The 9,172-nt window shown below is 37.4% G+C and overlaps 1 non-coding gene across 1 annotated transcript; it reads left to right on the forward strand.

Moving 5' to 3' along the window:
* Positions 1-8,426: 8,426 nt before the first annotated feature.
* Positions 8,427-8,510, forward strand: TRNAL-CAA (transfer RNA leucine (anticodon CAA)). Its single transcript has one exon. It is a non-coding gene; the product is annotated as a tRNA-Leu (tRNA).
* Positions 8,511-9,172: the final 662 nt, after the last annotated feature.

Genomic DNA, 9,172 nt, shown 5'->3' on the forward strand with positions numbered 1-9,172 from the left:
TCATTGTTTGCTCATACACATACAAGCTCGTTTCTCGTTATAGCAATAAACTTGTTATTAATTATAGCAATGAACTTTGTTTCTCATTACAACAACGAACTTTTATTACTGAAAACTTATATACATGTTTCAGCAATGAAATTGTTTGCTCCTTGTAGCAACAAAATTGATTGCTCATTTTAGCAATGAAACTTGTTTACTCGTTTGAGTAACGAACTTTATCTTCCATGAGAATATGAATGTTGCATCTTATTCGGGCAACATACTTTATCTCTCATGATGACAAAGAAATTTGTTTTTACAAACTTATTTACTCCTTTTAACAATATATTTTTATTATTGGAAACTTTTATCAAAACTTTGATTTCAATTCATGAACCAATATTATTTTGTTAAACTTGTGAGTACTCACCAACTATTTTTATAGTTGACGCTCGTTTTACATGCTTTTTCAGGAATCATCGAGTAAGTGGCACTTAGGGACACTTCACTTTTAGGAGCATTCGCATGTGTTGTATTTCAATTTACATTGTAATTTCTTTTAAAAGTTGTTCAAACCCATCGTAAATTTGTAATGATTTTTAATACTATGGTTGGTGTTGTCTTTTAGCTTTTGCTATGAAACCCTTTATACTGCCACGCCTCGTGTTTCCGCTTTAGCGGGGTGTGACATTATGCTTGTACTTTAAAAATGGAGTTTTGCTAAACTATGAAGTAACATAACTTTAAAAGAGTTTTTGAAACGTTTGATCACTTATAAAAGACATAAGCAACCCTTTGAAAGATGTTTATAACAAACAATTACACAATTATCATTGTGTTCAACTTGTATTCCCCCCCCCCCCCCTTAAAAGCATTTAAAACAGTTTAAAAGATTCATTACGGGGTATGAACTCACCTGATGTGGGTGATTCAACGAATACGCGTGTAAGGATGAGGAGTTCCACGAATGAAGTCCCGAGACACAATAAGTCCTAAATGACATATATTGGCATGAATATAGTGTTTATAAGCAACTATATGAAAGGAAACACCTTCCGGGACTAGGAAACACCTTCCGGGACTAGGAAACACTTTGACCAAGTGTTGGAATCACATGTGATTCATCAAAGGAGAGTGGAATGGAAATATCATGAGTTTACTACCATGGGTTTACGGCCAAAGGGAGTTTACGGCCGTAAACTCATGGTCAAACATGCATAAGTGTTTGTTTGAAGGCTAGGGAAATTTAAGGGACCACAAGGGTGAGAAAGACCAACTCAATGGAGGCTTTTGATGAGTTTACGGCCCAAAGGAGTTTACAGCCGTAAACTCATGGTCATTATGCATTTGAGAGTAGTTTAAGGTCCTATTTCCATCAAGGAAGGGTTATAGGTCACAAGCTTTGCATCTAGGAGGGTTAATGGCCAAAATGGCACCCTTAAAGGGGTTTACGGCCATGGGAGATGGCTTGGCCGTAAACTCCTTTTTTTCTTGTGTTTTTGATGTTTTCAAGACTCTAAGCATGAGTCCTAACTAGATATTAAGTGTAGGGAAAGAGTACTTACGATATGGAGGCTTGAAATGGTGATTAAGGTCCAAGAACACTAGTGTGTGTTCTTGGTGTTCTTGGTGAAACTTGAAGATCTAGCAAATGGAATGATTTCATGGATGGAATCATTAGATGATACTAGATTAGGAGATGTATCAACAAATCAAGGAAGAATACTTACAACTTTCGATGATCTAGGATGAAAATCGGGATGATACTTGAGAGAGAAATCAAGTTTCTTGAGGTGGAAATGAGATAATGAATGAAAAGTGAAGGAAATGAGTCTTTAAGGGGGAGTTTACGGCCCACCTTGAGTTTACGGTCGTAAACTCAAGTGTTGTGGCCGTGAACTCTAAATGAAGAGGTTAAGGCTTGATTTGTTGAACAGTGTCTCTAGCAGGTACATTCTAACACTCATTTCTTAAGTGTACTAGGCTCAAAACTCCTTAGAATGACCTTTAACTAGGCTAGAACTCAATACCAATGAGTCTGACACTCAGTTGACTTGACTGACTGAGCTTATAAATCAAAAAAATTTCTGGTTGTCACATCATCCCCCCGTTAGATGGAATTTTCTGGTTGTCACCACATCCCAACTAGCCTTTCTGTTCATATTTACCCCCACCGGAAGTCCAAGATAATTAAATGGTAATTGGTCCGCCTTACATCCATATGAGGCTGCCACCTGTTCTATCCCAATCTACTCCAGCTCCAAATAACGTTGATTTTTGCATGTTAATCTTCAAGCCTGAAGCTTCAAAGAAAACTTGCAACAGTTGTGATATATTTCCAATTTCAGGATCCAACCATTCCGAAACAAAAATCACGTCATCTGCATATAGAAAGTGAGAAAGGCGTAATTGTTGGTATCCCACCGTAACACCCCGAATACAATTAGATTCCACCGCTTGTTGTATCATTAAGTGTAAACCTCCATAGCAAGAATAAACAAAAATGGCGATAATGGATCACCTTGTCAAAGACCCCTATGTAAGGAGAATTCAGGAGTAGGATTTCCATTTACTAAAACCGAGGCTCTGGTTGATGATAAACATGCACGGATCCAACTTCTCCAAGTATCTCCAAAATCAAAACACTCTAAAACATGATCCAAAGACTTCCAACTTTAGGAATCGTATGCCTTTTCGAAATCAATTTTGAAAATCATCATGTAGCACCTGGTTCCTGGTATGTATTTTATTTAAGTATTTTGCATTTTTGGCCTGGGACTCGGCGAGTTGAAGGACCAACTCGTCGAGTAGAAACGGATTTGATCTGGGATTTAAATGACAGACTCGTCGAGTCGGCTTCTAGACTGGACGAGTAGACTCTGACTGGACAAAACCCTAATATAAGGGTTTGCACCCTATTTAAACATCTCATTCAGCCACCCTTCGTCCCTATTGCTTCCAGAAAACCCCCATAGCAAACCCTAACCGTTTGTATAACGAGCTAAGGCATTTGTGGTGCTTTTTGGTGATTTTGAACTCAAAGAAGAAGGAAAATCTTGGAGGAATCAAGAGAAGACCAAGGGAGTTCCAGTTTGTGCATCATTTGCAGTTCCCAGAAGGTATAAAGTCGATACCTTGCTTGTTCATTTGTTAGATCCCTCTTTGGGGAGATTTAGGGCTTTTAAAGCCATTTTTGGTAACCAACCATGATTGCAAGCATGGTTGGGGGTTGAGGCTTCAGATCTAGGTCCATGAAGGAGTTACAAGGCAGATAAGGGCTGCTTTTGCACCCATGGAAGCCCCCATGCAACCCAAGAGTCTCTTTTAGAGCCTTTTAGGCTCAAAGTCCCATGCCTGCACGTAAAGTTCGTGACTTTACGTGCTAGATCGAGTTTAGGGACCTAGATCTATCATTTGGACAAGAGTTGTACATCAGAAATCGAAGAAATAAGACTTGGACTGTATCGACTCGGCGAGTCGTTCTTGGGACTCGGCGAGTCCGAGGTTAGACTCCCCTTTTCTGTTATGGGTCAAGGAGACCCAGTGGAGTGCTGGAAAGGTTTTAGAGGGTCCGGAGGAGTGACCCAACGTATTGGGATAAGCCATAGTCCTGGAGTTCATAGGACTCGACGAGTACATGAACAGACTCGGCGAGTCCAAGGCAATCTCCAAACTCTTGAGGATGAACTCGACGAGTTGTTCATACAACTCGGCGAGTCGAGGACAGGACTTGTTTATAGGAAGGAGATGAACTCGACGAGTTGTTCATACAACTCGGCGAGTCGGATGAAGGTTCATACGGGGTTGTTGTAGAAGGAGAACTCGTCGAGTCGTTGCCAAACTCGACGAGTAGAGGCGTGAAGAAGGACAGATGAAAGGATAGGGACTCGACGAGTTGGCGGCCCAACTCGGCGAGTCGGGTCAACTGGAAGTTGACTTTGACTTTGTCTTGGACTTGGTCAGGGGTAAAATGGTCATTTTACCCTAAGAATAGATATGAGACTCTGACTAAGTGTTTTTGTGGGGATTATAGCCGGAGGATTTCCGGAGCAGCAGTAGACAAAGATTTCCCCGCGCAGATTATCAGCAGCTTCGTTCAAGGTGAGTTACCTTCCAGTAGTGGTGGGTCTACGGCCACAATGCCGGCCCACCAGTAGGAGTTGTATGTTAGATGACTGTCTTTGTGACATTCATCTAGGTTTGCTACTACCTGATATGTTACGTGCTAGTATGATATGATGTAGCAGTAGGGGAGATAATCCCCAAGATTTCCGGTCGATAGTGCCGAAAGGGGGGGGGGGAGGGTAGTCATACCCAGTCATGCTAGTTAGAATGTGGTTATGTGTTATATGTTTTGTGGTAGTAGTAGAGGGGTGAAATAGTCCCCAGTATCCGGTCGAGAGGACCGAAGGGGAGGCCAGCACCCAGATATGCTAGGCAGTATCCGATCGAGAGGACCGAAGGGGAGGTCAGCACCCAGATATGCTAGGCAGTATCCGGTCGAGAGGACCGAAGGGGAGGCCAGCACCCAGATATGCTAGGCAGTATCCGGTCGAGAGGACCGAAGGGGTAGGTCGGGCACCCAGATATGCCTGACAGTATATGTATGTTATGTGATTGTATGGTATGCGGTACGATGGGGGAACTTACTAAGCTTTGTGCTTACAGTTTACAGTTTTGGTTTCAGGTACCTCTTCATCAAAGGGGAAGGAACTGGCGTGGTAGCAACACATCATACACACACGCATTGATTTTCTGCACTTGAGATATTCTAGGATTGTACTCTGACATGTTGCTACTTTATGATTTGGGTTTTCAGACATGTTATGTTGATTTACGAAACGATATATTTTCACGTAGTTTTCTTATGAATGTTTTATACTCAGTTAATTAAAATGAAATTTTTGGACTCGAAATTTGGGATGTTACACATCAATTTTTTTTTTATACCAATCTATTATTTCACTCAGCATTAAAGGGCCATCCAATATCTGTCTTCCTCTGATAATGCATACTGTTCTTCCGACACAATGGATCTCACTACGCTTGCAAGCCGTTTAGCGAGAATTTTTGCAATAATTTTATATTGCACACCTATAAGAGATATAGGCCGAAAATCCCTTACAAGAAGCGGGTTTAGGACCTTCGGAATTAATGTAATAAACGACGCATTAGAGCCATTTGGTATAACACCTGTTGAAAAGAATTCCTGAACATATGTGATAATGTCATCTCCCATGACCGACCAATATTTCTTAATAAAATAAAACGAGAAACCATCAGGGCCGGGAGCTTTATCCCCACCATACGACCACAATGTAGCTCTAATATCCTCCTCAGCAATATGACCCTGAAGAAAGTCTCTATCCTCAGCCGATATGGAAGGAAATCGATGGCCAGACTCCACAGGTAAGGTTACCTCAATCGGACCATATTTTTCCCTAAAAAAACTGAAAAAGGCATCCTTGACCTCCATGGGTTCTGTTCGCCAGCTCCCATCAACCATCATTCCCTGAATTGCTTGCTTCTTCCGACTCTGTTTTATTAATCTATGAAAAAAATTTGAATTTTCATCCCAATCCATAACCCACTTGCTCCGAGATTTTTGTTCTATGTCTAGAGCTTGACGATACTCCAATTCATCAAGTTTATTCATTAAGTCCAACCGTTTCAAACGATCTTCTTGTGAAGCAGCACCCCCATCAATCTTTAAATCTAATGCTTCAATCTCCTTTAAGAGCAAATATTTGGAACTTTTATCTGCTTGATGCAAATCCTTATTCCACCCTTTCAACACCAATTTCAGTTCTTTTAATTTAGACTTTAAAAGAATTGCTTTTGAAACCACATCATTTTCCACCCCATTCTCCCATGTTAAGGACACCATTTCATTGAAACCGTCTACCAGACACCAAGAATGGAACACACAAAATGGAATAGGACCATAATCGAATTTAACCGAGTGTAGGAGAATGGGATTATGATCCGACCACCTACGTTCCAGTACAACTGCTGCCAATTGAGGGAAAATATCAACAAAATCAACTGATATAAAAAATCTATCAAGTTTAGACATTTTAGTTCCAAACTTATTCATCCAAGTGAAATTTCTGACACCTAATTGTATTTCAATCAACCCAGCATCGTAAATGAATTGATTAAAACTTGTAGCTCCGGGCAAAGAAAACTCAGTCCTGAATCTATTACCTTCCTCTCTAACTTCATTGAAATCGCCGAACACTATGCACGCCTCCTGATGAATAGACATAAATTCAATAATTTCACACCACAAACTAGACTTTTCAGAATGTGCTTGTGGAGCATAAATGTTAAACATGAAACATTTCACATTTATACTTACCCACCTTCCCTCTACAATTACGTAGTTTTTCCCGCAATATACATATTAACCGAAAAACCGAACCATAACCAATTTAACCGATATAACCGAACAATTACTAAAAGATATGGTGCAGTTTCTAATTTTGATTAACCCAATACTTATGGTTCGGTTATGGTTTTCATCTAAAACCGAACAACATAAACCGAACCGAACCAATATTATTTCTAAATCTACCATAGAGTCGTAATTACAACTTGTTAAAGTTACTTATGAAAATGTCTTGATATGGTTGTAATTACGACTCTATAGTAGATTTTTTTTTTTTTTTTTTGGAAAGACGGGTTAATATATGTCTGAGGGAGGAGGGAGTCGTTCCCACTGAACCTACTGCCACATCAGCTTTCCTCTTTCATTTTTCTTCATCTTTTCCAACCCACAACATACAAAAATCCTATCTTTCTCAACCCACTCAATTAAAAAAAATACTAAACAACTAAGGTACAAATTTTAAAACACACGGTACAAGAGAAAATGAGAGAGAGAAAGTAGAAAAAGATAATGAAGTGGGTTCGTGAAACCAGTTAAACAACCGACTAAAGAGGGAGTGGTACCGGCGATAACTCTATTGCTAGTTAAGATTTTACCTTGATTATTTTGTATTTTTTTTAATTGAGTGGGTTGAGAAAGATAGGATTTCCGTGTGTTGTGGGTTGAGAAAGATGAAGAAAAATCAAAGAGAAAAACTGATGTGACAGTGAGTTTATTGGGTTGGGAGGGAACGACTCCCTCCTCCCTGAGATAAGATAGAATCCAAAACTTTGTGGTAGAAACTCTACATGTAATATGAAATGGATCGATTGGATTCATAATCCATCTCTTTCAATTTCTCCTTTATAAATTTTTATAAGAGCTCATTGCTAGTTTGTCTTGATAGAATTTAGCTGTTCCAAAAAGAAAATTCTCTTAAAATAATTAAACTTCCTACAACCGTCGTATACGGTAATATTCCAACTATCTATATGCAACTCGCTCACAACCAGTGCACATTTGAGACGATGATAAGAAAATATACCTAGCCAAATTTGTAAAAAACCATATTAGCATATGATAAGTTTAACAAATCAAAACATTAAGTAAACATATTCATGATAGTGTCCTATCAACATGCCTTAACCACTCAAACACCATATTAACAATTTAAAAAAAAATCAAAAATAAAAACTAATTGCATAGTAAATGAACACAAACAAACAAACATTAACAATTAAACAAACATTCACGAAGGGAAACATTGTTCATTTTTAACTAAATAAACAAAAAACTATGAACACCTTTTGTTTATTAAATAAAAAACATAATCGAATACGGAACGAAAAATGTATATTTTGCATACGACCCTAGCGGCCTAGTCGTAAGGCTCTTAGGCTGTATTTATGAGACTACGATTTTTAACTTAATATGTATACATTTTATGTATCATTAAAAGATTGAACGACGCCAAACCCAATTTCTTATTCCACAAGTCTTACTAAAGTCCTTGTACAATTTTGTTGAATATAATATAATATGTAATAAAGAGTTATAAAACCTAAAAAGTTCCCATATCCTTGCTATATGGGACAAATTCTCCAAAAACTAAAGGAAAAAACGCATAAAACTACAAAAGAGAAGGAAGAAGCCGAAATGGATTTAGCGAAAGCAACCCTATGGTTTATTTTGTCTGAACTGATTATAAAAATTTATATATATTATCGACTTTTATGATAATATATCACTTTCAAAATTTATGAAATTGAAATTATGATTTAATAAAAAAAGTAAAGATATAAAACAAGAAACGGTCACATTCATTGGGAAAATTCCATATATTGAAAAAAGGGAGGCAAAAAGTTTTAATACAAAAAAGAAAAAAGACAAATAAAAAAATCGATCCAATCTAAAATACCCCAAATAAAACCCGATCTTTGACAAAAGAAAATTTTCAAAGATATAATGAAAAATCTGTCCAGTATCCGAGTCACTTTTAGTCTCTTACCCTCTTTGGTATTATTACTTTCCTTATACTATATCAACAAATATTGATACTTAAAAATGAGCCGTAGTCAGGATGGCCGAGTGGTCTAAGGCGCCAGACTCAAGTTCTGGTCTTCGAGAGAGGGCGTGGGTTCAAATCCCACTTCTGACATTGTATTTTTGTTCACTTTTCAGCTAATTATATTTTTTAGCTTCTGTCACTTTCTACCCTTTACGATATGCTTATATACAAAAACAAACTCATTTCCACCTTAAAAACTCCATATTATTGACGCATCTTCTTTTCACATGGGAGTCTCAAGGATGAAATCTATTTGGTTAGGAACAAATCATTAACTAATGCAGATTATAGATTATTTTGTCATAAGAATAAGGTTTAGGTGATAAATTGGTAAACTTGCAAATGTATATTTTTGTAGCATGTCATTTAGCATATAATTTATAAAAGTAAAACCATTTTTATTATATATGTTTAATTAACACCTTCAAAATGGAACCTGATCCGTACACAACAATTTTTCTTCATACACAACAATTGGTACTTTAAAATGTTGTATTGTACAACTATATAATGCATGAATTGTTGTGTATAGCAAAAAACTGTTGTGTACGAATCACTTCCCCTTTAAAATTGAAGGTGATATTTCTAGTTGTGTTTTTTATTCATCTATTTAAAAGCTATGTGTTTTGACGTTTATTCATTCATCATAATTTTCTGTTTTCAATTACAATGATGTTATAAAAAGCCAAAACACATTGTTTTTAAGTGAGTGATTAAAAAACATTAATGAAAACATCACCTCTCCTTCAAAA

The sequence above is a fragment of the Lactuca virosa genome, chromosome 4 (assembly GCF_052849685.1).
Source record: "Lactuca virosa cultivar CGN04683 chromosome 4, Lactuca_virosa_CGN04683_v6, whole genome shotgun sequence".
Classification (NCBI taxonomy): domain Eukaryota; kingdom Viridiplantae; phylum Streptophyta; class Magnoliopsida; order Asterales; family Asteraceae; genus Lactuca; species Lactuca virosa.